This window comes from Mustela erminea, chromosome 13, assembly GCF_009829155.1.
Source record: "Mustela erminea isolate mMusErm1 chromosome 13, mMusErm1.Pri, whole genome shotgun sequence".
NCBI lineage: Eukaryota > Metazoa > Chordata > Mammalia > Carnivora > Mustelidae > Mustela > Mustela erminea.
In genome coordinates, this window is record NC_045626.1 from 36,586,114 (window position 1) to 36,611,560 (window position 25,447).

The window sequence follows — 25,447 nt, forward strand, 5'->3', positions numbered from 1 at the left end:
CATCCAAGCTCTGGTCTCATTCCTGCCAGCTGCCGACCATTCTCTTCCCTTCTCAAAATCGTAAGTACTCTTCCTCCTTTTGGCAACTAGAATGAGTCTTCCTCCAGCTCCTTACTTTCCTCCAGCACCTTACCTTGATTGAGCCTTGACTAAATTTTATTTTATATACTCTCAGGTGTGCAAAGAGAGCAAATTGTCCAAAAAACCTGAGTTAGATGTCTAATGATGAAAATACTTTTATAAGGTTGCTGCAAATTTCAGTTACATTTTCTTACTCAAAACTGAAAAAGTAAACCTCAGAAACAAAATTGGGCCTCTGGTTGCAATTAAATCTTTTTATAAAAGTAAACCTATGACACTGTACTTAAAGGAAACTGGACTTGATAAAATATTAATACAAGTATTTCAATGCTTTAAATGATATAAAATTATGATATAAGGAGCCACAAAAGAAATTACTGAAAGCTAAGCTAGGGTAAAGTAGAAAATCTCCAAGTATGCTCACCTGCTTCATTCACTCTCTCACACACAATATTCCCATGCTGGAGGTATCGAACCCTTGGTCCAATTTAACAGCTAGCCAAGGAAATGAGAAAGGAAAAGGAGAGCCCCAGGGACCTCCCCCCTCCTCCCTAACTTCCAACACATAACGCACCTTTATCTGCCCCACATGCTGAAGCTTGGTAGAAGATATCTGCAAATGTACTCCTGCTACCAAAAAGTTTCAAAATCATCTACCTACTGCAGCAGATCTAAAAATGATCATACAGGGACCACCTCCTGGGGTCCTCAATATCCTTTTAAAGGGCTCTTCAAGGCCTAAACTATTTGTAAACTAATACCAAGTACGGCATTGAGGACTCTGTCTGATTCATAGCGGTAGGTGCCTATTAACTATCAAACCATGACTAAATCACTGAATCACATTTGTTATTCTAACAACAGCTATTTTTATGTCTAATCTCTTAAAGGTGGGGCATTACGGGCTATCTTTCTATCAGCCACTCAGTCTACCACTGGGCCTTATATATCATACATATTTCTTTCTTTTTTTTTTTTTTTAAAGATTTATTTATTTATTTGACAGAGAGAGATCACAGTAGGAGAGAGGAAGGGAAGAGATCACAGAGAGAGAGGAAGGGAAGCAGGCCCCCTGCTGAGCAGAGAGACCGATGTGGGACTCGATCCCAGGACCCTGAGATCATGACCTGAGCCGAAGGCAGCGGCTTAACCCACTGAGCCACCCAGGCGCCCCTATCATACATATTTCTTAAGTGTTTGTCACATTTCTGAATTTCATCTGTAAAGCACTTAATAGATTTCAAAGCCTTTTGTAAAGGGCAACATTCTCCAACAGGAATATCTCCTGTCAGCTTTTACGCCAGTGGTAAGAGGTGGCCAGAATCCACACCGCTGGCCTCAGCTCCCAAAGAAGCAAAAGGCTCATTAGATAAACACCAAAGTGTAATAAAAGTCACTCAAAAACAGAAAGTTAGGTAAAGTGGATTCCGCTTTTCTAGCACGCAACTGCACACACCAAGCAAAACAGTAAAGGATGACCCCCCCAAACTATTTCATTTAGAAGGACGTTTGTTCTTCCTGTTGCTCCTCAGCTAAACTGATTTCTGTGATGTGAGAGGCAGCTCTACCACACTATAGCTGTTTACGTTACAAACTCCTTAACCTCACTGTAGTCCCAATTCTCAAGTGCTACGAACAATCTGTTTACTCATAAAACTTTTCTGGAAGTTCTCTTCAGTTGGCTATCCAAGGTATTCGCCTGAGCCTGCAATGCTAGAGGACCAGGTCTTATTTGCATTTTATTGTCTGTGAGCAAAAACCTCATACAAAATTGTGTAAGCTAATGAAACAAAAAAGTGCCCCCCCAAAGTAGCGATTATAGGGTCAATATTCAAATTTTAAGGTGATTTAATCATGAATCACGCTTAAGCAGCAGGTTGCTTCCATCTATTTCTATCAGCAGTCACAATTAAAGTGATTCTGCAGAAGGTGTGATTAACAGCTGAAACTATAGCAACAAGGGTGTATACAGCAGGTTTTCCCCAACAAACACGTGCTGCCTATACTTCCACTTGTCCTATGCGCAACAGGACACCTGCCACAGTAATACAGGCACCACTCTCGCTGTAAATTGTGCATCTACATTGGAGCTTATAAAGGCCCTTTGCTTCTCTTTATTCCCCTTCCTGTAGGTCCTTTCAAGGCCCATTAGAACTCTCAGAGAATTTACAGGAAAACAAAGAAGTTTAAATCTAAGCCAATAAATTTTGCAGCAGGACAAAAACTGATCCATTAAAAAACAAAAGACCTTGTTGGATGGAGAATTAGTAAATAATTCAGGATAAAATTCCTTGGGATTATTTATTTCAACTACCCACACCATTGCTTTTATGACCACTGAGAAAAACTGATCGTAATTTTAAATTACACTACCTATGGCTTCAGATTTAAAGGTAGCAAAAATTAAAACTTTCAGAAGCATCAGTTTTTTAATGCTGCGGTCTTGATCCTGCTATACAGGAATAATTTACCAGCATTTGGTTGCATATAAAGGTAACATATCCTTATCTATAAATGGACGGACCTGTGCTAAAAGAATTCTAAGCGTTCTTTACAGTGCAGTTTCATGGACCCTGTGACCTGTGCCGTCACATAGAAGGGCCCTGCATTGGCTTAATGCTCTGCCATCACTGTCTTCAGGTTTTCAACAGTTTTGTTTTGTTTTTATAAAAAGTGGTCCCATGTTTTTCATTTTACACTGGACTCATATTATATAGCTGGTCTACTCCCTGGAATTCAAAGATTCTTGTTACTCTGTGAAAAGCACCCCTCTACCATTCCAGGCACAAGAAAGATAAAAAACAGAAGGGACTCAAGTTCCATTTGTTTCAGAATAATGACTCAGAACTATTTTCTACCTCTGTCAAAAAGAAACAAATGTACAGGGAAGACAATCAAATCCTAGGGATTGGGGTGCCTGGGTGGCTCGGTAGGTTTAACATCTGCCTTCTGCTCAGGTCATGACTTCCAGGTCCTGGGATTCAGCCCATGTCAACCTCTAAGCTCATTGGGGAGTCCACTTCTCCTTCTCCCTCTGCCTCTCCCCCTGCTTGTACTCTCTCAAATTAATGAATAAAACCTTAAAAAAAAATCCTAGGTGTTAATTTCATTTTTAGACATGAAAAGTATTAAATATTATCTGGAATCCCATTATTACAACATATGTCATTCAAAGCAGAGAATCTGGGGTGCCTCGGTGGCTCAGTCGTTAAGCAGCTGCCTTCGGCTCAGGTCATGAACCCAGGGTCCTGGGATCCAGCCCTGCATCAGGCTTCCTGCTCACCGGGGAGCCTGCTTCTCCCTCTCCCACTCCCCCTGCTTGTATTCCTCTCTCACTGTCTCTCTGTCAAATAAATACATAAAATCTTAAAACAACAGCAACAACTACAACAACAAAAAAAACAAAGCACAGAATCTAAAGGGATAAATACTAGGCACAGAACAGATCATAATCAATACAAAAAAATAATTCCCTTTATTTATTTCAGAGAGAGAGAGAGAGAGAACATGAGTGGGGTGAGGGGCAGAGGGAGAAGGAGACACCACACTGAGCAGGGAGCCCGATGAGGAGCTCAATTCTGGGACTCCAGGATCATGACCTGAGCCAAAGGCAGATGCTTAATCAACTGAGCGACCCAGGTGCCCTTCCTACCTTCCACTTTTGAAAATACAGTTGACCCTTGAACACTATGGGAATTAGAGGTGCCAACCCCCATGCAGTAAAAAGTCAGTGTAGAAATTTTGATTCCCCAGAAACTTTACTTACTGGTAACAGAAACATTAGATCAACACATGTATCTTGTATTGTGTTATATACTGTATTCTGACAATAAAATAAGCTAAAGAAAAGAAAATGTTACAATCTTAAAAAAGAAAAAAGCACATTCACAGTACTGGACTGTATTTAGTGAAATATATTTGCATATAAGAGGACCCCCACAGTTCAAACCTATGTTATTCAAGGGTCAGCTATAATCCTATTAAAGGAAAACTTCTTGGGGAGACAGTTCCAATAGTATCTATGATATCAAGACAGTGAAGAATTAAAATTTGAAGCTATAATTAATCCAAGTGTTTTCAACGCATACAAAGAACAAAATTTGACAGAGCAAACAGAGAGGAGGCTCAATGGTAGTAATGAGCTCCAGGTAAAATAATCAAGGAGAAAAGACCATTTCAAGGAAGAGGTCTGAAAAACATAGCTATTTCCACATACCAGGAGATGGGCTGCAGAAACAATGCTTTATTAATCTCATTTTATTCCATATATTCTGTATAAGCTGACAGCACTTTAACCAGCCTGAATTTTTTTGGTATAAAAATTTCATTTCAATCTAAGCTTTTGTGCAGATATCGCCTAAAGCACCACTAATATCAAAGATCAACTTTTTAAAGACATTAAAAAAAAAAAACTTGAGATTTCAAGTAAAACAAAACACCACTGGTAAGTCAATGTAAAGACTGTCACGTAAAGAAATGTTCAAAAGAAAACCTGGCTTTCATAAAACTAGGTAATTGGGGGGTACCTGGGTGGCTCAGTGGACTGAGCATCTGCCTTGGGCTTAGGTCATGATCCTGGAGTCCTAGGGTCGAGTCCTACATCGGGCTCCCGGCTAAAGAGGGAGTCTGCTTCTCCCTTTGCCTCTGCTCCTTCTCTCTCCTTCTCTCTCTTTCTGGTTCTTTCTCTCTCTCAAATAAATAAATAGAAGAATTAAAAATTTAAAAAAAAAAAAAAAAACACAGCACTAGGTAACTGGATTATGTGGAAAACTGGGATTTGTAATGAGAAGAATTTTCCAGGGCATAAAGCACTGTACATATAGTGTTATGTATATTGCTCTTTTACGGTTATAGGCTTAGAGATTTGTTTTTAAAAAGCTCCATTCTGGGGCGCCTGGGTGGCTCAGTGGGTTAAGCCGCTGCCTTGGGCTCAGGTCATGATCTCAGGGTTCTGGGATCGAGCCTCGAGTTGGGCTCTCTGCTCAGCAGGGAGCCTGCTTCCTCCTCTCTCTCTGTCAAATAAATAAATAAAATCTTTAAAAAAAAAAAAAAAAAAAAAAAACTCCATTCTGGGAGCACCTGGGTGGCTCAATCAGTTAATAGGCTGACTACTGACTTTGGCTCAGGTCATGATCTTGGTCAGGGTCTTGGTGAGCTCCCAACTCACTGGGGAGACTTCCTGAGTATTCTCCCTCCCTCTCCCTCTGTCCCTTCCCCTACCTGGGTCTGCTCTCTCTTTCTCTAAAAAAAATATATCTTTAAAAATAAAAAAAGTAAAAAACTTTCATTCTGTTCACTGATAGGGAAGAATTGGGAAATCTTGTAAGAAAGAATATCCGAGTTTGGACTGACACCACCCCTGTCATGGTTAATGCTTAGTCAGAGCCAAGGTGTGGCTCTTCACGTCACAGGACTTGAAGAAAAGAGATAAAAGGTACAGCCAACATTCTTTGTCATTCTAGTAGATATACTTTACATCTCTGAAAAAAACTTCAACATTGCATTTATCACACTGTACTGTTACTACTTACTTACACATCTCTTTCTGTCAAAATGTGAGCTCCTTGAGGGCATTAATTATACATTTCATTTCTGTGTCTTTTCAATACCTAGGGCCATACCTGAAGTACACAGACATCAATAAAATGTTTAATAAATGAACACACAAGTAAATCCTGGTTTGGGCTAAACCAATTAATGGAGCAGAAACTCAAGTACAAAAGGGTATAAAATGAAAGAAGGAAATGCTAAGAGGTAATTTAGACTCTCTTCATACCAGAACAGAGAGACCACCTCAAGCAACAGAGTTTTCTTCTAAGATACGTAAAGCAGACTAAAAGGTGTCACTCAATATTCATGCCCAACTTTTCTGCAGTTTCAGTCCCCCGATTTTTAGCAGACACACAGACTGCTGGAATGAAGATATGTTTCCCAATATCCCTTGCAATGAAGTTCTAGTTGATAAATATGACCGAAGTCTCATATGCAACTTCTAGAGATGTCTAAAAGTACCGTACAATACCCCTTCTTCCACTCTTCCTACAGCAATTATTCTGCCTCTTCCCTGGTACACTGTATCACCTGAGAGAACTAAAAAGTCTATCTTCCAGAAAGAACCAGGAATCCAATTCTAGAAATTGGCATTTTCTCTCTTGAGGATGTTTTCTAATTATCTGATCTAAAAGTGGATTTAATAAGCAAGCGCTGGGACGCCTGAGTAGCTCAGTCATTTAACCATCTGACTGGATTTTGGCTCAGGTCATGATCTCAGGGTCGGGAGATCCAGGCCAGCACTGCGCATGAAGGTTGCTTAAAAGGTTCTCTTTCCCTTTCCCTCTCCCTCTCCCCCCACCCTTCCCCTCCCAACACTGCATGCACATGCATTTCTCTTTCTTAAATAAACAAATAAATAAATAAAATAAGCAAGAGTTAAGAAAACACTAAGCTTAATTTTAGTAACACTGCCAATACTTGGTCTTAAAAGGTAAATGGGTCTTGAAGCCTGAGCTGTTAACACATAAAGTTCAAAGGCAGACGAGATGATGTATTTATCACAATGCTGTGATAGTCATTAGTTCTAGCCACCAAATTTTTCTGGTTCTCTTCAGACACATGGCAGTTTTGCATTCTTCCATCCCCTTGTAATATGTTTAGCCATGTGACTTTCTTTGACCCGTGACTAGAAACGACAGGCCTTAATTCCACAAAGAAGCTTAAAGAGACAGTGCTGCTCTCTATTTACCCTGCTGTCTATCCTTCTGTGACAATGTTGCCAACATACAGCGCAGTAACTGCTCCCTTAGCAGGGGTCCCTGAGGAGGGAGAGGCTGAGCAGAGGGCCAAGACAACCATCAGCACTGTTGTAAGACCCAGATTTGGGGGGTGTAGGTTAGTACTGCATAACTCGGGCGCCTGGGTGGCTCAGTGGGTTAAGCCGCTGCCTTCGGCTCAGGTCATTATCTCAGGGTCCTGGGATCGAGTCCCGCATCGGGTTCTCTGCTCCGCGGGGAGCCTGCTTCCTCCTCTCTCTCTCTCTGCCTGCCTCTCTGCCTACTTGTGATCTCTCTGTGTCAAATGAATAAATAAAATCTTTAAAAAAAAAAAAAAGTACTGCATAACTCATCCTACCTTGACATGTACAAATATGAATGCCTAAATACAACTGTTTGCCCATAATTGCTAATATAAAGTTTTAGTTTTCACAGTGTTGTAACTTCTTTTGATGCCTAAAAGAACAATTTTAAATAAACATATGCAGGCAACTGAAACCCTAAAAGCAAGGGAGACCTAACTTAGCTCCAAAGTTTACTTGGGAAAAAGTCTCTGTCTAGAAGAGTGAAATGTAAGCATTTATAAGCTACTGGTTTCAAGACTGTCAAAATGCTGATAATTCCCAAGATGAGAAGATGAATATATGGGAAGTTCATTATACCATTCTACTTCACATATAAGCCACAATAAAAGGTTACACACAGAGACAGAGAGAGATTCTCTGTCTCAACATTCGGAAGAATCTTAAATCAAAAGAAAAAAAAAGTACTGCCCATTTTTTAAAAAAGATTTTATTTATTTATTTGACAGAGAGAGATACAGTGAGGGGGAACACAAGCAGGGGGAGTGGGAGAGGGAGAAGCAGGCTTCCCGCTGAGCAGGGAGCCTAATGCAGGGTTGGATCCCAGGACCCTGGGATCATGACCCAAGCTGAAGGCAGATGTGTAACGATGAGCCACCGAGGTGCTCTAGTACTGCTAATCGTAAGCCCTCAGGATTTAAAAAAAAAAAAAAGCTTTAATAACACTGTTAAAAGATTTTGCCAGTGCTACTTACAGACAAGTTGTACAAATTGAGTGTCTGCTAGATTATAGTACAAATCTGAGATGGCTCACTGCTTTTCAGAAAACATCTTCTTAATTCCTAATTAAGTTTAGCTAGATATTTTTCATGGGTTCCAAAATTGAAGAATATCTGAGATGAAAAATACAATACAGCATCTCCAGGGCAATCTCCTTGTTATTTTTGATAAGGAAATTTAAATCCGGTGACATAGGTAGTTAATGGCAAAGGAGAAACTAAAACCCAGGTCCTTTTAGACTCTGACTCATGCAGTTACTACCTTGCCAGATTAGAGTACTAACCTATTTAACAGTATCTTGATTATTTTACTTTGAACATTAAGCAGAAAAGATCTAGTTATCTCTTCCTATGCAATTCTGCATTACATCAGTTGGGACACCATTTGCTGTTAAGTGAACAGTAATCACACCTCAAACTGCTTAAATGTAAAGACGTAACTGGTAGGCCATGGGTAGGATGAAATTCAGGGTGGGCTTAACCAAGCAGCTTTAGCTCCAACCCTCTACAGTTCTCTCAGTTCTGCCATCTTCTTGAGCTAGTTTCCTTGTTAGGTTTGATAACAAGATTGCTATAGCAGCAGCTCAGAGCTCATTTCCACATATGGCAATGTCTACACGGAGAGGTGGCCTCTTCCCATGCAAAAGTCAAGGTAAAAAGTCTTTCTTAGAAGCTTCTGCAAACTTTCTTCAGCCTGAAATGGTAACATCCCTATTTCTTAATCAATCCCTAGCAAAGGAATAGGATTTCCATGATTGTCTTAGATTATTTTGGGTCCAAAATTGATTGCCACACAGGAGGGAAGAATAGGAGACATGGTTGGGAAAGAACTACCCATGATTCCTAATCTACAGCCCAAAGAGCCTGAGGAAGTTGAAGAACTGCCTAACTCTTTGAGTAAATTATATAACAAGCTCGTGTACATTAAACAGAGAAACATGTTTTCAAACTGTTTAAAAGTATGTACGGGTACGCTAGAATAAATAAAATCCAAATCCAATTAAAAGTATTAACTAATTTGGGGCTCCCGAGTGGCTCAGTGGGTTAAGCATCTGCCTTGGACTCAGGTCATGATCTCAGGGTCCTGAGATAGAGCCCCACATCAGGCTCCCTGCTGAAGAGGGAGCCCACTTCTCTCTCTCCCTCTGCCTTTCCTATCTCATTTATTCTCTCTCTCAAATGAATAAAATCTTTTAAAAAAAAGTATTAACTAATTCATGGTAATTTTTTAATTAGCATAGAGGCAATGCAGCACCAGACTAACTGGGTTTGCAGCTGGTTCTGACACCTGTATCAAGTTCACACAAGTGATTACCCACATCACAAGATTATCGTGACTATTAAAAGAGCAGTATGTAAAGGGCTGGGATTAGGCAGAGTATAAATCATATCTAGCATAGTAATAAATATATTCCTGCTATTATTTGTCTCATACAAGTAAACTACTATGACATGAAAAAAAAAATCATAATTTTTTTTTCAAATACCAAAATGGGCCTGTAGAAGAGATTTCTTTTTAGATGTCCAGCATCCATCTGCTTCCCCTTCCTAATTTCCTTTTGAAGAATTACATCTCCCTGGTCTTGTACAATCTTGCTGACATGCAAACCCATCCATCTAACCTTCCACTATGGAGACCGCGAGGACTCCAGGCAGTTCCTACAACTAAATCTCTCCCTTCACCACTGAGCAAGACCTAGGCTCAGCCAATCAGATGTGCTCTCCAGGGGTCTGAAATCTTTTTTTTTTTTTTAAGAGTTTTTTTGTTTTGTTTTGTTTTGTTTTTGTTTTTGTTTTTTTAATTTGACAGAGAGAGAGAGATCACAAGTAGGCAGAGAGGCAGGCAGAGAGAGAGAGGAGGAAGCAGGCTCCTCGCTGAGCAGAGAGCCCGATGTGGGACTTGACCCCAGGACCCTGAGATCATGACCTGAGCTGAAGGCAGAGACTTAAACCACTGAGCCACCCAGGCACCCATGGGTCTGAAATCTTGAGCAAGTTACTTGCAAAGATGAAAGAAACAAGTGGAGTTCATCATCCCAGTGGTGACATCCCAGGGGAGATCATTCCTGTAATTTTGTTTCCCAGTCCCCCAACCTGGGTTCTCTAGTAGTCCTGTCAGTTCAGTTTCTAATTCCTTTCCAATAATTTACCTCTTGCTTAAGGTAGAGCTGAATTCTACTGCTTGCAGCTAAAGAACCCAACTGAGAGGCCAACTAAGATCAGTCACTGGAATACAGCACAAAGGTACTGTGCTGAGACTCAAGAAGAGTAGAACTGGGACTCTGTAAGGATAAAAAAGGAAGTCTTAGAAAAGTGTTTCTGAAAGTATGGGGGAGGCCAGAAGGCTAAGCTGTGAAGCAATGGGGCAATTTTTCCAGTGCAGGGATAGGAAGGACTGCCCCAGAGATCTGGTCTCAACCATTGTTGGAGAGGTTCAGTTACATGGGAAGGAGGGAGCCCAACTACTTGCCCAGTGACACTTTCTGCCTAGTGAAATGACAGGGCAAGGAGTTTTATGAGACCTCTTTCAAAGACTTACATGATAAAAAGCATAACCTCAGGTTCACTGGTGACATCTATGTAAGAACACAAAGGGGGAGGCCTTCCCCCTCTCACTCTCTCTGGTGGAAATTCTTTTCCCTAGGTCGGCACACTTTGGCCTATGGAAGGTAAACTCTGTTACAGCTCAATAGCAAGTAAGAGCAGAAACTATTCAGAAGTAACAGAACAGTATAAAAGTTATCCAACGGGTCTGGTTCAGGTTTAAAGTCAACATTTTCCAAAAATTCTATTTTTACTATCCAAGTCTAAATCACTAAATCCCAGTCTGCTTTGACTTAACTACCTATTTCCACCTTCCCCCCAATCTGAATCAAGCTACTGTTTTTAGCTTCCATGTTGCATCACTGAAGAAAAGGAGTTTAGCTCAGTTCAGGACTCAGATAAACTCATGTTAAGTGACTTTGTACTTCTCTCCGCTCTGACATAATCTACCCTAACCTCTACATCCAGCACTCAGTGTCCTAAGTTTTCTTCAAATCCCCCCCATTTCTCTAGTCTCTATAACATCTTCTCTCTCTAAAATACACATTCCCTACTTTCTACCATTTCTCAAAATGCATCCCAAATTTAACTATTTTTTTAAATGCCACTAGCAAATCACATCCAATTGGTGGGTTTATTTCCCCTCTGTCTTAATTATTATATCCCTTCGTAATATTCTAATTCACAAAAAAAATTTTGAGTCAACTCTCATCTGGTCCAGAAATATAGGTGTCTTCCATTTATAATGTTCAAATAAAAACAAACAAACAAAAAAAAAAACCCCCACAAAAACCCCCAAGATGGAAGAATACCACTGTATACCTTTTGGTATGGTCAGGATATTTTACCACACGAACATATTACTGTTTTTCTATTACGAAAAAGTCCAGTTAGATTTAATAATGCAAAGAAAATTTTTACATTCTTCTTAGTTTCTCAGTAGTATTTTTATACAGAAATATATGGACATTAGAGGAGAAGAAAGCATCCGTAAACTCATTATTATTATTTTTTTTTTAAATTTAGTTTTTGCTTGGATGGTGGCAAGTGTATAGGCAGCAGCTTGTTATCACTGATTTAAGGGCAGGTTATTAAACAAACTGGTAGTCTTGCACTGCTGAAAGTTTGAGAGAAATTTGAAGACCTTTTTCAAGCCCCTGACCACTCAGAAAGTGATACTGCAAGGGCTTTAAGGTTCCCAAGTGATGGCATGACCATGTTAGTCAATCCCACTTCTCACAAGTCTGGGAGTTGCTGGTAAATGAGAACAGAACAGGTCAGGACCAGCAATCGAGCACACCTGTGGGTGTTAAGTAAAATGAATCCCTGGGAGGCGCCACCTTGCCAGCCCTAATCAAAACGGCTCAGTCCAAATCTTTTTATATATTATTTTATAAATAATAAAATATTTATTATATTTTAAATAAAATACAAAAAGTATTTATTATATTTTAAATAAGATACAAAAAGTATATATTACTTTTTGTTATACAGAAGGGTATTTCACATAGGATATTTCATATATTACACAGCAGCATATTGCGATAGCTAAATCTAAATTGCAGATTAGTCAAATTTGCTACGTAATTTAGCACCTCTGCCCCCCAAAAAAGATGTACCCTTATATTAGGAGACTGATCTTCAAGGGACCATCCAACTTCCTCAGTGAGCTGATGTTGGCACTGAATCCACCATCTTCCTCTCCACCTCCTACCTCCCTCAATCCTGTTGTTCCAGCGATCAAGGCAACTTCTACCACTTCGTCCTCAGCAGCCTCCATCCTGGTGCTCTATGTTCTGTCTCAGGGCCCAACACCAAGCTGCTTATCAACACTGTAAACTGACACTTCAGCCAAAACCAAAGCCAGATGCAAACCATCACTCAACCGCCATCTCCTGACCAGCTGCTGCTTAGACCTCCCCTACCCTGCCAAACTGGCTCTCCCCCAACTGCTTCCAAGTCCTGTCCTGTCCCATCTAACCAGGTTTCTAGTTTCACGTGCTTAGTTAGCTACCAATCTAGAAGTCATGTAATTTTTGTGATTATGCCCTTTTTGACACACACACAAAATCTGTCACCTTTTGGACATCTTCAGCCTTTCAATCCCTCACCCTAGACAAGTCCCACCATCCACTTTTCCTGCTTCAATACGCAGGACGTTAACATCACAAAGTTCTGAAACAAGGCTGGCTGAATCAACTGCACAGCCATGCTAAGTAGCCAGGCGAGGCCCTCACGCTCTCTGAAAATTCCTCCCCTGCACTGCCCTCACCGCTCCCTTCCTGTATGCGCCCCTGGAGACGGCTCACTGTAGTCCTGGCCACTGACTCTACCAGCTCACCCCCTGGGACCAAAGTCCCCTGACCTCACTTTCACCTCACATTCCCTTCGCTCCTCTCTCAGAGTGCTTCCTGCTTTCCAAGGATCATGTTCCTCACTTGTACACTTACCTGCACCCCGTTCCACAGCCTTGGAAGCCTTGTTGCACAATCCCCCCCATCTCTTTCACACTGGCCAACCGACTTCACTAGCCCGTTTTCCTGCGGTAACTTTCAAGTGAACTGTGCCCAGAGAAGAGCATTTTGTCTCTCCCCTCTCCACAAAAAAAAATATTCTTAAAAACTGACTGGTCAACATTTACAAATTGGGACACTTTGCTTGACAAATCAGGATTCCTGGCTTCTCTGGTAAACTAGGATCCTCTGCCACCACTAAATGATCACACCCAAATGGCAAAATCCTAGGACCCCCTCTTTCAATGGGCATTTATCCTCTCCCATGCACCACACTACCCTTCCCCTGCCCCGGGCCAACCGACTCTCATGCATCCTACTTCCCTGCCTCATCGGCCACACACACCCCCACCCACTGCTTACCAAGAACAGGCTCTGCTCATTCCTATCCTAAAAAAACATGTCCCTCAACTACCCCAATTCAAGCTGCACTCTCCCCTTTTCTCCTCACAATACTTCCTTCAAGGAATGGTTCACACTCACTGTTCCCACTTAGCACAAATGATGTGATTTCTGTTCCTACCTCTGTTAAAACTGTAGCGAGCAGAGACAGCAAGAAAGAGGAAGAAATCTTTCACATTCCTGCCTGCTCAGCAGAACTAGTATCAGTACCTACCATTCTTCATAAGGTCTCCCTTGGCTTTCTGGACTTTTCCCACTTCCAATTCTCCCGCTATGGAAATCACACACACCTTCCTGCAGTTAGAGACCTAGAAACACCTCTGAATGACACACAGGCCCCAGTAAGCACACAGTTTCCCTGTAATGCTGCCACCAGCCAACCCAGATCTCAGAGTTTCTCCCTGGAAGAAAAACAACAGAAGAAAGACTCACTCTGAAACCTTACCATAGTCTTACACCTTTGAAAATAGGCACACTGAATTTCTCAACACTTATTGATCACTTCTCAGTGGTGGGGACTGGTACCTAATAGACCAGTAAAACAAGCTCCCTAACCCTGCCCAAGGAATTCAGTCCAGAAGAGACCCAGAAAAACTGACAGTGTCAACCTGATACATGATATGATAAAGGGAGGAGTGGGGTGGGGGGAAGGGAGGCACCAAGAGAAAGGCCCGGGAGAGCCAGAGCAGCTTGCTCTAAGAAACCCTAGCGCTGCCCTAGGCCTCAGATCCACTGTCACCATTTTAGCCCAGCCCCCTGAATTCTCCCAACTGGTTTCCATGTCTCTTTTAGTCATCTTATCCTCTTGACCAAATCCATTCTCCACATTGCAGCAACAGGGATCTGTTTAAAATTCAAAACCGTGCTCTCTCCTGCTCAAAACCTTTCAAGAGCACTGAGACTACAGTCCTGCATTATCCCTCCCCAACATCTGTCTCATGCCCATTTTTCTCTCTTCAGCTCAACCTCTTTCCCTTGCACCAATGGCCCTTCAACCACATTGATCTCACAGTTCATTAAACAGAATGAGTTCTCTTCTGCTACAAGGTTTCTCCACACACTATTCTTTTTAACCTTGCTACCACTCTCTGTATTAAAAATATTTTGAACTCTGGGTCTCAGCTAAAATGTAATTTCCCAATAAAATAAAATATAGTAAAATAAAATGTCATTTCCTCTATTTACTTGTTTCTATTTCTGTCCACCGGATTGGAGCGTATGGCCAGTACAAAACCATGTCTGTTTTAGTCACTTTGTATTCACAGTTATCTAGCATGTAGAGCTCAATAAATATTTGCTCAATGAGAATGTTAAAGACTCTTTCCTCCTCTAGAGTCCTAACTCATTCCCTCAGGTTCATTTCTTAGTCCTCTCTACCACTGTTTTCTCCACCCCAAAGCTGACCATGCTCATCTGTGCCTCCAGACATTACTTCTCCCAAGATCAAGTCCTGCAACTATGATGCTTGCAGGGTAACTCCACCTTTCCGTAGTCCCTTTCTGATACCTGCAACTGGGCATGCTTCAAGACACACTCATTAACCATCCTCAAACAAACTGTTTATTTTTCCGTTGCTGGTAATGGTGGCATCCTCTTACAGGTGGAGTGACTGACCTCTCTTTCCTTAACAATTTGACAACAAGTGCTCCCACCTCTAAAAACGCACCTGTATTTTCTTAACCTACACAACTGACCTATTGCATTAACCTCATTTCCTACCTCTAATCTTTTAAAATGTGTACATTAAAGCTTAATTCTGATGTCGACCAATACTCCCATCAAAATCCTTCCATGGCTGCCTTTCAAATAATATCCACACTCTTCTGCTTGGTATTCAAAGTCCCTATCAATCTTGTCCACCCTATTCTAACAAGGCAGTAGTCTGGTGGTTATGACCAAAAGCTCTGGACCCAGACTGCCATGCTAAACATACAGGAACCAAGACAGATGCAGAGCCCAGATACGCCACTTTAATCTCTGTGCTACAGTTACTTCATCTGTACAATGGGGATAATGATAAAAGTATTTACCTCCAAAGGACTGTTACAAAGAATTAAGAGACTAATATAAGCAGAAGCCTTAGAATAGCACTTGGCACAGGTCAGTGCTATACACATTGTGTTTCAGTGCCCCATCTCCAATTAGCAATAGCCTACATCCCAGTCTTTCTGAACCAAATCACTCTATGAAGTAATGTTCTTCAAACTTTCCCTTCTGAGTCAAGAGCACACACCACCAGTTGATAAGCACCAGCTTAAGTTACCAGTATTACACCCTCCCTCCTCAAGGACATTTCCAGTCAAAAGCTTCCACCACAAAGCTCCTTTCTCTCCAGGGGCATCCTTATAGTTCATGCACTAAAATTCCCCAGAGGTTGCTCATCAAAGGATTTCCAGCCCTGTTCAAAGACTGTTAGTCTACAATTAGCTATCCTCTTCTTCCCTCTACTTTCTCAATCTCCTCCCAGGTTTCAGATCAAAGACCATCCCAACCCCATTTTCCATGAGTAGTGGCAAAGGTGCTTTAGTTCTCTTATGTCTCTAATTTGAGTAAAAGTTGAAACCCTCATGACTATTATCCCTACACAGTTTAATTATAATAGATACTGCTCTCTTTGCACAAAAACACCTAAAATAATTAAGTTCTGTGAAGCACCTGGGTGGCTCAGTCGGTTAAGCATCTGACTCTTGGTTTTGGCTGAGGTCATGATCTCAGGGGCACTGAGCTGTGCCCAGTAGAGTCTCCTTGTCTGTCTCCCTCCCCTTCTGCCCCTCCTAGCACTCATTCTCTCTCAAATAAATAAATAAACACTTTTAAAAATAATAAAAATAAACATTAAGTTTTATAATCTTGAGAATATAGATGGACTTCACTCTCTGAAGCAGCCAGCCCTCACCACGACAGTGCTGCCCTCTGACCTCCTGAAATCCCTACAATGCACAGGAACTTGGGGATAACAGTAAACTTTGTACTAACAACACAATTATTCCTAGGGATAGAAAAATGAGAGTTACAACATTGCCAGAAATTTTAACTAAGGAAAACAATAAATTACAAAACGCTATGTGTAGTTTTCAAAGAGCAATTCAGTAACTGAACATGTGGGTCTCCCAATGGAATATAAATTCTCCTTTTAATAACTGAACTGATATTTCAAATAAACTTTTTTTTAATGAGAAAGAAGTCATAACTACCAAAGACACAAAAATATACTGAAAATCATCCTACCCTGAGGAATGGTCTTTAAATCACCTCATGGCTCCCCAGAAGGCTTCGCCTCATACCCCTTAGTGTCTGTCCTGCAGCTGAGGTTGTCAACAACAACAAAAACATACTGAAGCCTATACTTAGACATCTTTACAGAACCGAAAACAATCATATGTTCTCTGTGTAACCTCAGAAGTCATAAATTGCAACGACTGCAAAAGATTCTTACAGGCATTTACAAGAACTTATTTCATAACAAATTTGAAGAATTCTAAAAAATGGGTTCCATAAAACCAGAGATGCACTCTCAACACTCAATACCATTACTATAACTACCCTGAACAATCCCAAGCATTCCTTCTCCTTAAGGACTAAAAAGGTTTCACACTGAGAACATAACTACAAAAATACAAGGAAAACAGCAGAGCAGAACTAAGCTGAACTGCTAATCACTGATTTATAACTTCAGAAAGAATCAAGTAGTATACCCAAGGCAGTGCTAATCTAAGTGTAGTCCCTGGAGAACAAATCACTTGTGCCTACTCCATGAAAAGGGATGTGCAGAGATTAAGAGAAAGCATTTATAAACTCACAGCAATCTAACAGAAACTTTAAATCTACAAAATCTAATGATTTAAAAAGTTTGGTAGTTACATATCAGAAGTTTTTTATTTCACTTAACATATAAATCATTTTTTACATGTTGGAAAAGAATCAGCCCACGACCAAGGGAAAATGTTAAAAACTGATCCTTTAGGGCTGTTTGCTTCTGGGATGATGAAGTAGATGTACTTTTCCCTATTCCTCCCATTAAGTATGATTGAAAATTCTGAATATTACATATAAAACAAACATAAGACTATTAAGTGTGCAGAGAAGAAGGTAGGCTGGCTAGGGACCTCAGGACCTGAGGAACAACACAATGGTGAGTTTTCTGGGTTTTATTTTTGCCTTATATATCCCAGACTTGGACCTGAATAAGTTGGCAACCTGGAAATGCCAAAAGGCGCAGACAAAAAAAGCCCCAACAAAAGCCTGCTCCTTCTAACCAAAGGACTAGAAATGGAACATCCTAGGAAGACAGGAAACTCTTACAGAAAAAAAAAACAAAACCATTCTACTTCAGACAAACACCACAGGAAAAACCTTAATCCCACCTAGGCCAGGTGGGTAGCTTAGCCTTCCGTATTCTCGCCAAGCTGTAACATTAGGGTGATGCTGTGATGGCCGAATAGGGAGCCCAGCCTTTCACCCATGTCAGCTGGAATCAAGGCACCTTTCCACACTATCACCCCAGAAACCCTGGATCTCTATCCTCACCTGGCAAACAAAACACTCCACTTCTGGGTGAAGAAAGGCCAAGTGGGGAGCCTGCAAACCTAATTCTTCTAAGCAGTAACAGTGGGTACCACATATTGTCTGTCTGTTTCCCCTACTGGAGTGGTGTCCCAAAAAAGCCAGCTAAAACAGAGGTTTAACTAAGATCCAAAATTTCATGGACTATGAAAATTTCCAGGTTTTAATTAAAACAATAACAACAACAACAACAAAAAACACCACCCATCACACCAAAACAGGATAAACTCAAATTCAATGAAAAAGACAATCGTGGACACCAAAACCATAATCACAGATTTGTCGGAAATATCTGCTAATGATTGTAACGCAGCTATGGCAGAAATGCTTTGACAATTTCAAACATGTCTGAAACAAATTAAAAATAAATAACCTTAGAAAAGAAACAGAAGATAAGGGGATGGGCTCAAAGGCAGAATGGAAGGAACAGAGAAATTAAACTAGAAGATTGAGAAACAGAAACTAATCTGACCAGAGAAAATAAAGAAAAATAAACAGCCCTGTGGGACCATAATAAAAATTTACCATTCAAGTCATCAGTCTTGAAAAGAGAGGAGAAAGAGAGAGGTATGGGCTGAAAATGTACTCAAATAATGGTGGAAATTTTCCAACATCTGGAAAAAGACATAAACCTACAGATTCAGGAAATTGAGTGAATCCCAAAAAGGAAAAAATGAAAGAGATCCACACCAAGATGAATCATAATTAAACTTCTAAAAACTAAAGTAAAAAAAAAATCCTGGGTGCCTGGGTGGCTCAGTGGGTTAAGCCGCTGCCTTCAGCTCAGGTCATGATCTCAGGGTCCTGGGGTCAAGTCCCGCATCGGGCTCTCTGCTCGGCAGGGAGCCTGCTTCCCTCTCTCTCTCTCTCTCTCTCTGCCTGCCTCTCCATCTACTTGTCATCTCTCTCTGTCAAATAAATAAATAAAATCTTTAAAAAAAAAAAAAATCCTGACAACAGTGACCCCCTAACCACAGAGGGATAAGTGAATGACAATGAATTTCGCATCAGAAACGACAGAGGCCAAAAGAAGTGGTAACATATTTTTCAAGTGCTGAAAGAAAAAACAAGACAGAATGCTATGGCCAGAGAAAGTATTCAGGAATGAAGAAGAAATCAAGACATTCTCAAATGAAGAAAAACTAAGAATCTGTCACTGGCAGACTTACCCTAAAGAATGGCCAAACTTTTTAAAATGAAAAGAAATGACAAAATAATGAATCTTAAGAAATTAAGAGAAAACCCAGTAAGCAAAAAAAAGGTAAACAGACTTTCCTCCTCCCCTTGAGTTTTCTCATTTATGTTTGACTGTAGAAGCAAAATCTATAACACTAATATACTTCTAATTGTATGCAGAAGAAATATTTACAATTTTATTAAAATTGGGGAGGGTAAAGGGATGTAAAAGGAAGTAAAGTTCCTATACTTCACTTAAACAGGTAAAATGATGACTCCAGTACACAGTAAGTTGTGTATGTATATGATATAATATCAAAAACCCTTAAATTTTTTTAAACTAAAAAAACATTAAAAAATATGCTCAAAAACTATTCAAAACAGATTTTCAAAAAAATGTTCAAGCAATTCACAATAAGCCAAGGAAAAAAAATGCCCAGAAAAACAAAAAACAGAAGGCACAAACAAAAAACAAAAAAAATGGCTGACTTAAGTCCTAACAGAAAAATAATTACATTAAATGTAAATGGCCTAAAGTGTCAATGAAAAGACAGAAATTGGCAGAATGGATTGAAAGACATGACCTGGGCACCTGGATGGCTCAATCAAGAGTCTGCCTTCGGCTCAGGTCATGATTCCAGGGTCCAGGAATGGAGTCCCTAGTTGGGCTCCCTGTTTAGTAGGGAGTCTGCTTCTCCATTTCCCTCTGCCCCCCCCCCCGCTCATGTGTGTTTGCACACGCACATGCTCTAATAAATAAAATCTTTTAAAACTTTTTAAAAAAGACATGACCAAACAGTATGTTGTCTACAAAAAACTTACTTCAAATATAACCAAACATGTGGGCTAAAAGTAAAAGGATAGAAAAAGATATATATCCCAAACAGAGAAAAGCAATCAAAGAAAAATAAAAGTAGTGGTAGTACTATTATCAGATAAAATAGCATTCAGAGCAAAGAAAATCACTGGAGACAAAGAAGAACATCATGTAATGATAGAAAGGGTCAATCCACCAAGAAAACAAAGCAACCCTAGATATGTATGTACCAGAGAGGTGCAAAATATGTAAAACTAAAAATGTACAAATACAGTTAGAGTCTTCAACACCCTTCTCCCAAAAGCTGACAGACTATCTAGCCAGAAAACCAAGGGTATAGAAAAGTCAACAACACAACACAACACAACACTCAAGAATAGTAGAAAACATACTTTATTCAAATAGCCACAGAACATACAGGAAGGCAGACCATATTTTGAGTCATAAAATGAGCCTTAACAAATTTAAAACTGAAATCACAACATCAATCAGTGTGTTCTCCAATCACAATGGCATTAAACTAGAAATCAACAGAAAGATAGTAATAGATCTCCAAACACCTGGAAACTAAACAACACACTTCTAAATAACCACAGGTGAAAGAAATCTCAAGAGGAATTTAAAAAAAGGGGGGGGGCCAAATTAAAAAGAATAATAATGTATCACTATTTGTGGGACAAATTCAGTGAAACAATGTGGAAATGGAAATGTATAGTGCTAAATGCCCTCATGAATTTAATGCAAAAAATACTTAACAAAGTATTAGTAAAAAGAATTCAGCAATATATAGAATTATACACCATGACCTTGGGGCGCCTGGGTGTGGCTCAGTGGGTTAAAGCCTCTGCCTTTCGCTCAGGTCATGATCTCAGGGTCCTGGGATCAAGCCCCGCATCGGGCTCTCTGCTCACCAGGGAAGCCTGCTTCCCTTCCTCTCTTTCTGCCTGCCTCTCTGCCCACTTGTGATCTCTTGTCAAATAAATAAATAAAAATCTTTTTAGGGGCACCTGGGTGGCTCAGTGGGTTAAGCCTCTGCCTTCGGCTCAGGTCATGATCCCAGGGTCCTGGGATCGAGCCCCACATCGGGCTCTCTGCTCTGCAGGGAGCCTGCTTCCTCCTCTCTCTCTGCCTGCGTCTCTGCCTACTTGTGATCTCTGTCAGATAAGTAAAGAAAAAAATCTTAAAAAAAAAAAATCTTTTTAAAAATATTTAAAAAATTAAAAAAAAAAAAAAAGAATTATAAACCATGACCAAGTGGGGTTTATTCCAGGGATGCAATGTTGGTTCAACTCAAAATCAATCAAAATAATCCACTGCATTCTTATGCTTAAGAAGGAAAATCACATACTGTATTAATGCACAAAAAGCACTTGGCAAAAATTCAACACCCACTCATGATAAAAACTCAAGGACAGGAATAGTGGGCAACTTCCTCAACTTTAGATACCATATCTACCAAAAAACCTACAGTTAACACTACACTTAATAGTATGTAGTGTAGGTACCTGATAATTAGCTTTTTCAATAGTATAAATGCTTGACATTAAGCTTTTGATTGTCCAGGCACACACCTGAAAAACATGCATCTTGAATAAACACAATGCCAACTACACAATTAGATAAAGAGCCAGGCTGCCCCACCCATGAAGCCCTTTTTTAGTAAGTGCTATCTGACTTCAAAACTAACCAATGGGCAGCTTTCTTTCCCTTCCCATCCCTAATTTTCACTCCTATGTTTTAAATTCATCAATCAAGAGTGAACCTGCAAAACCCTAGACACCTTACCCTCTACCCCATTAAAAGCAGAACCCCAGGTCTGCATGCTCTATCTGCAACCTCGCGGTGGCCCCAGACTTATGGGGTACCACAAGACCTATGTGTAATAAATCTTATCTTTTCCACCATTCACCAGTGGTTGTTGCTGAGGTGTGTCTTGCAATCAAGAGAACCACAAGGGCCAGTCCAGCCTCAACTCTGGCTCCCAAAGGGGAAATGTCTGCGGTGGCTCACCAAATGAGTGGTCCCAGGCATTTATAGCCGATAGTACCACTACAGATAAGCTGAGAATGGTCCAAAACATAGTGAAAAACTAAATACTCTCCCCTAAGAGCAGGAACAAAGCAAAGATGTCCTCTTCACTATCCTTATCCAACATAGTACTGGAAGTTTTAGGCAGTGCAAGAAGGCAAGAAGAGGAAATCAAAGGCATACTGAAAAGAAATACAACTGCCACTATGTACACATGACATAGTTATCTATTTAGAAAATCACAAGGAATCTACAGAAAAACTCCTAGAATCAATGGGTTCAGCAAGATTGCAGAATCCAAGATCGACCCGAGAAAGTTAATCTTTCTCTATATTAGCTATCAACCCAAGGGCACCAAAATTTAAAATACAGTATCATTTTCAACTGTTTGAAATAAAAATGTAAACCTAACATAACAAATCCAAAAATTTAATAAAGCAGACTTGTATGATAAAACACAATGCTATGAAGATTCAAATGGAAAGACATACCATGTTTATAGACTGGAAGACACAATATAGTAAAATGGCAATCCTTCCCAGATGATAAACAGGTCTACTACAATCCCTATCAAAATCCCATCAAGATTTTTTTGTAAATACAGACAAGATTACTCTACAAATTATATGGATAGGCAAAGAAACAAAAGTAGTTAAAACAATTCTGAAAAAGATGTGGGAGGAAATCAGTCTACACCAACTTACAACTTATTATACAGCACCATAACCAAGACTGTGTGATAGTGGTGGAAGGACACACAGATCAATGGAACAGAAGAGAGAACCCAGGAATAGACTCACAAATACACCCAACTGATTTTTTACAAAGATACAACCAATTCAACAGAGGAAAGATGTTGCCTTTTCAACAAAGGGTGCCGGAACAGCAAAAACCAGAAACAACCAGCTGTCCTTCAAAAGATAAATGGTTGAAAGAACCATAAAAGTACATCCATACTGTGAAGTACTACTCAGCAAGACAGAAGAATCAACTATCAATACACACAACAACCGGGATGAAACTCTAGACAATTATGCTGAGTGATAAAAAGCCAATTCCAAAAGGTACTTACTGTATGAGTCCATTTACAAAACATTTTTGAAATGACATAATCACAGAAATGGAGAACAGATGAGTGATTGTCAGGGCTTAAGGAGCAGGTAGCAATAGGAAGCAAGTGGGTGTGCCTACAGAACAACATGCAGAAACCTTGTAAAGGAAATGTTCTGTATCTTGACTCAATCAGTGATACTGTCATGGGGCTGATATTGTACTATAGTTTTACAAAATGATACCACTGGGAGCAACTGGTAAAGGGTAAATAGGATCTTTCTGAATTTTTTTTAACTGCATGTGGATCTACAATTATGGCACAAAAAGTTTAATTTTTAAAAATTGGGGATGCCAGGGTGGCTCAGTTGGTGAAGCACCTGTCTTCAGCTCAGGTAATGATCCCAGGGTCCTGGGATCAAGTCCCTCATTGGGCTCCCTACTCGGCGGGGAACCTACTTCTCCCCCTGCCTGCAGCTCCCCTGGTTGTGTGTTCTTTCTCCCTCTCTGACAAATAAATAAATAAAATCTTTAAATTAAAAAAACAAAAACAAAAACTGGACCTTCACTCACTGCTCTAAGGTTTATCACCCAAATATTAACACTTGAGAATGGATCTAGCCTCTTAACAACCCCTTTATTAATCCTGGCTTTGTGCGGGACTAAGTGAAGACACACAGATATAAACACAAAATATTATTCCTACCCTCAAACACCATATTCACTTAAGCAGAATGACAAACAGAGGCATAAATCAACAGTGGAAAACTTAATAAAAGAGATGGGATTCGAGCAAATCCTTGAACAAGAGGTAGTACTTCAACAAGCAGAAGAAAGAGGGGCACCTTGGGAAGAAATCATATATAAAGACACAAAGCTGAAATAAGCATAGTTCCTATGGAGAAAGAGGCATGTGTGTGTGTGCGTGCTGTGAAATAAGAGAACTATGGAACAAACAGTGTGGAGTAAGTATGGAAGGTCCCCAAAAGTTACAGAGACGAGTTCAAATGTCATTTACTCAAAGAAGCCTTCCTCACCAACCCAGCCAACCATAAGCAGCAGTTCCCCCACCCACACTCTCTCCAACATCCTTTACTTTTTCTTTATAGTACTCATCACAAGTGGTAATTATTATATACTTATCTACATGTTTATTGGCTTAATGCTGCCCCACTTTCAGATATCTTGACTAGTACTGGGACTGGCACACAAGAAGCATTCAATAAATATTAACTGAATAAGTGGGCAAACAGTAAGTATTCATTCCTGCTTCTCTTCTGTGCAGCTGCTCACTCATCTTCCTCCATTATCTGTCACTCCATTTGCCTTGGTCCCTCTCTAATCTACTGTCTCTTTCAGACAATCTCCTTTTCCCTTGTTCCTCCACCTCAGCCCAGCTCTTACCCATCACAAAAATAAAAACTCAGTGTATCTTAAAATAGTGGATCACAACTGTAATGCTATAATACTCTTCTGAATCTCAACAAATAAGAAACTGCATCCCAAGAAATATGTTACTGAAAAGAAGTACTGAAGTTGTATGTTGTTACTAAGCATAATAGATGTATATATATTACATAAACAAGAGCAAAAAGAGTTATTCCTTTCACAGCCTTATTTTCCTGAATACAAGAGACTTTTCCCAGAACTGGATGATCCTATCTGGTCTACAGAAAGCTGCCCATCAGAGAACCAGGACAGTACTCCTCAAGACAACCAAAGTTATAAAAAACAACAAACTGCCACAGACCAAAGACTAAGGAGACATAACTACTAAACGCAATGTGGTACCTTGGACTGGATTCTGAAACATAAAGAGTATTGATGGAAAAACTGGTGAAATCCAAATAAAGTCTGGAATTTGGCTTAAAAAATGTATTTACATACATATGTATATAGAGATATATGCCTATATACAGGATTAACAGGTGATTGAGATTTAAATATATAATAGGGCACATGCAAGTGAGCCAAGAGTAAAACTCAGGCCATGGCAATCGGAGCTTGGAGTTGAAAAACTACAGAGAGCTTTGTTTTTGACTCTGGTCCCATGCTCTTACCTAGGGCCATGAAAACTAACTTGACTGCAATTGCTGGAGTTTAACAACGGGTTCTGACTTCCTAGCAAGACAATTCATACACTCAGCAAGCATTTACTGAGTGCCTACCACTTACCAGGCACCGTGAAATCTTTGGAGTACACGGCTAGAAAAGTAAGACACAATCTCTGCTCTCATGAAGCTTGTATTCTATTGGAGGAGCTGGGGATTTGATATGTATTTACACAAATGGTGAGTGGTCCCAAGAGTTTTAGAACCTGCTTCTTAAAAGCCCTACGAAGGGAAGCCGTGTCTGGGTGGCTCAGATGGTTAAGCATCTGTCTTCTGCTCAGGTCATGATCCCAGAATCCTGGGATCTAGCC

The 25,447-nt window shown here is 40.1% G+C and overlaps 1 long non-coding RNA gene across 1 annotated transcript; it reads right to left on the minus strand.

Moving 5' to 3' along the window:
- Nucleotides 1-1,231: 1,231 nt before the first annotated feature.
- On the minus strand, nt 1,232-24,972 carry LOC116571326. Its single transcript, XR_004277840.1, has 4 exons — nt 23,659-24,972; nt 15,077-15,080; nt 2,402-2,406; nt 1,232-1,254 (listed from the first exon to the last, which is right to left on the minus strand). It is a non-coding gene; the product is annotated as an uncharacterized LOC116571326 (long non-coding RNA).
- Nucleotides 24,973-25,447: the final 475 nt, after the last annotated feature.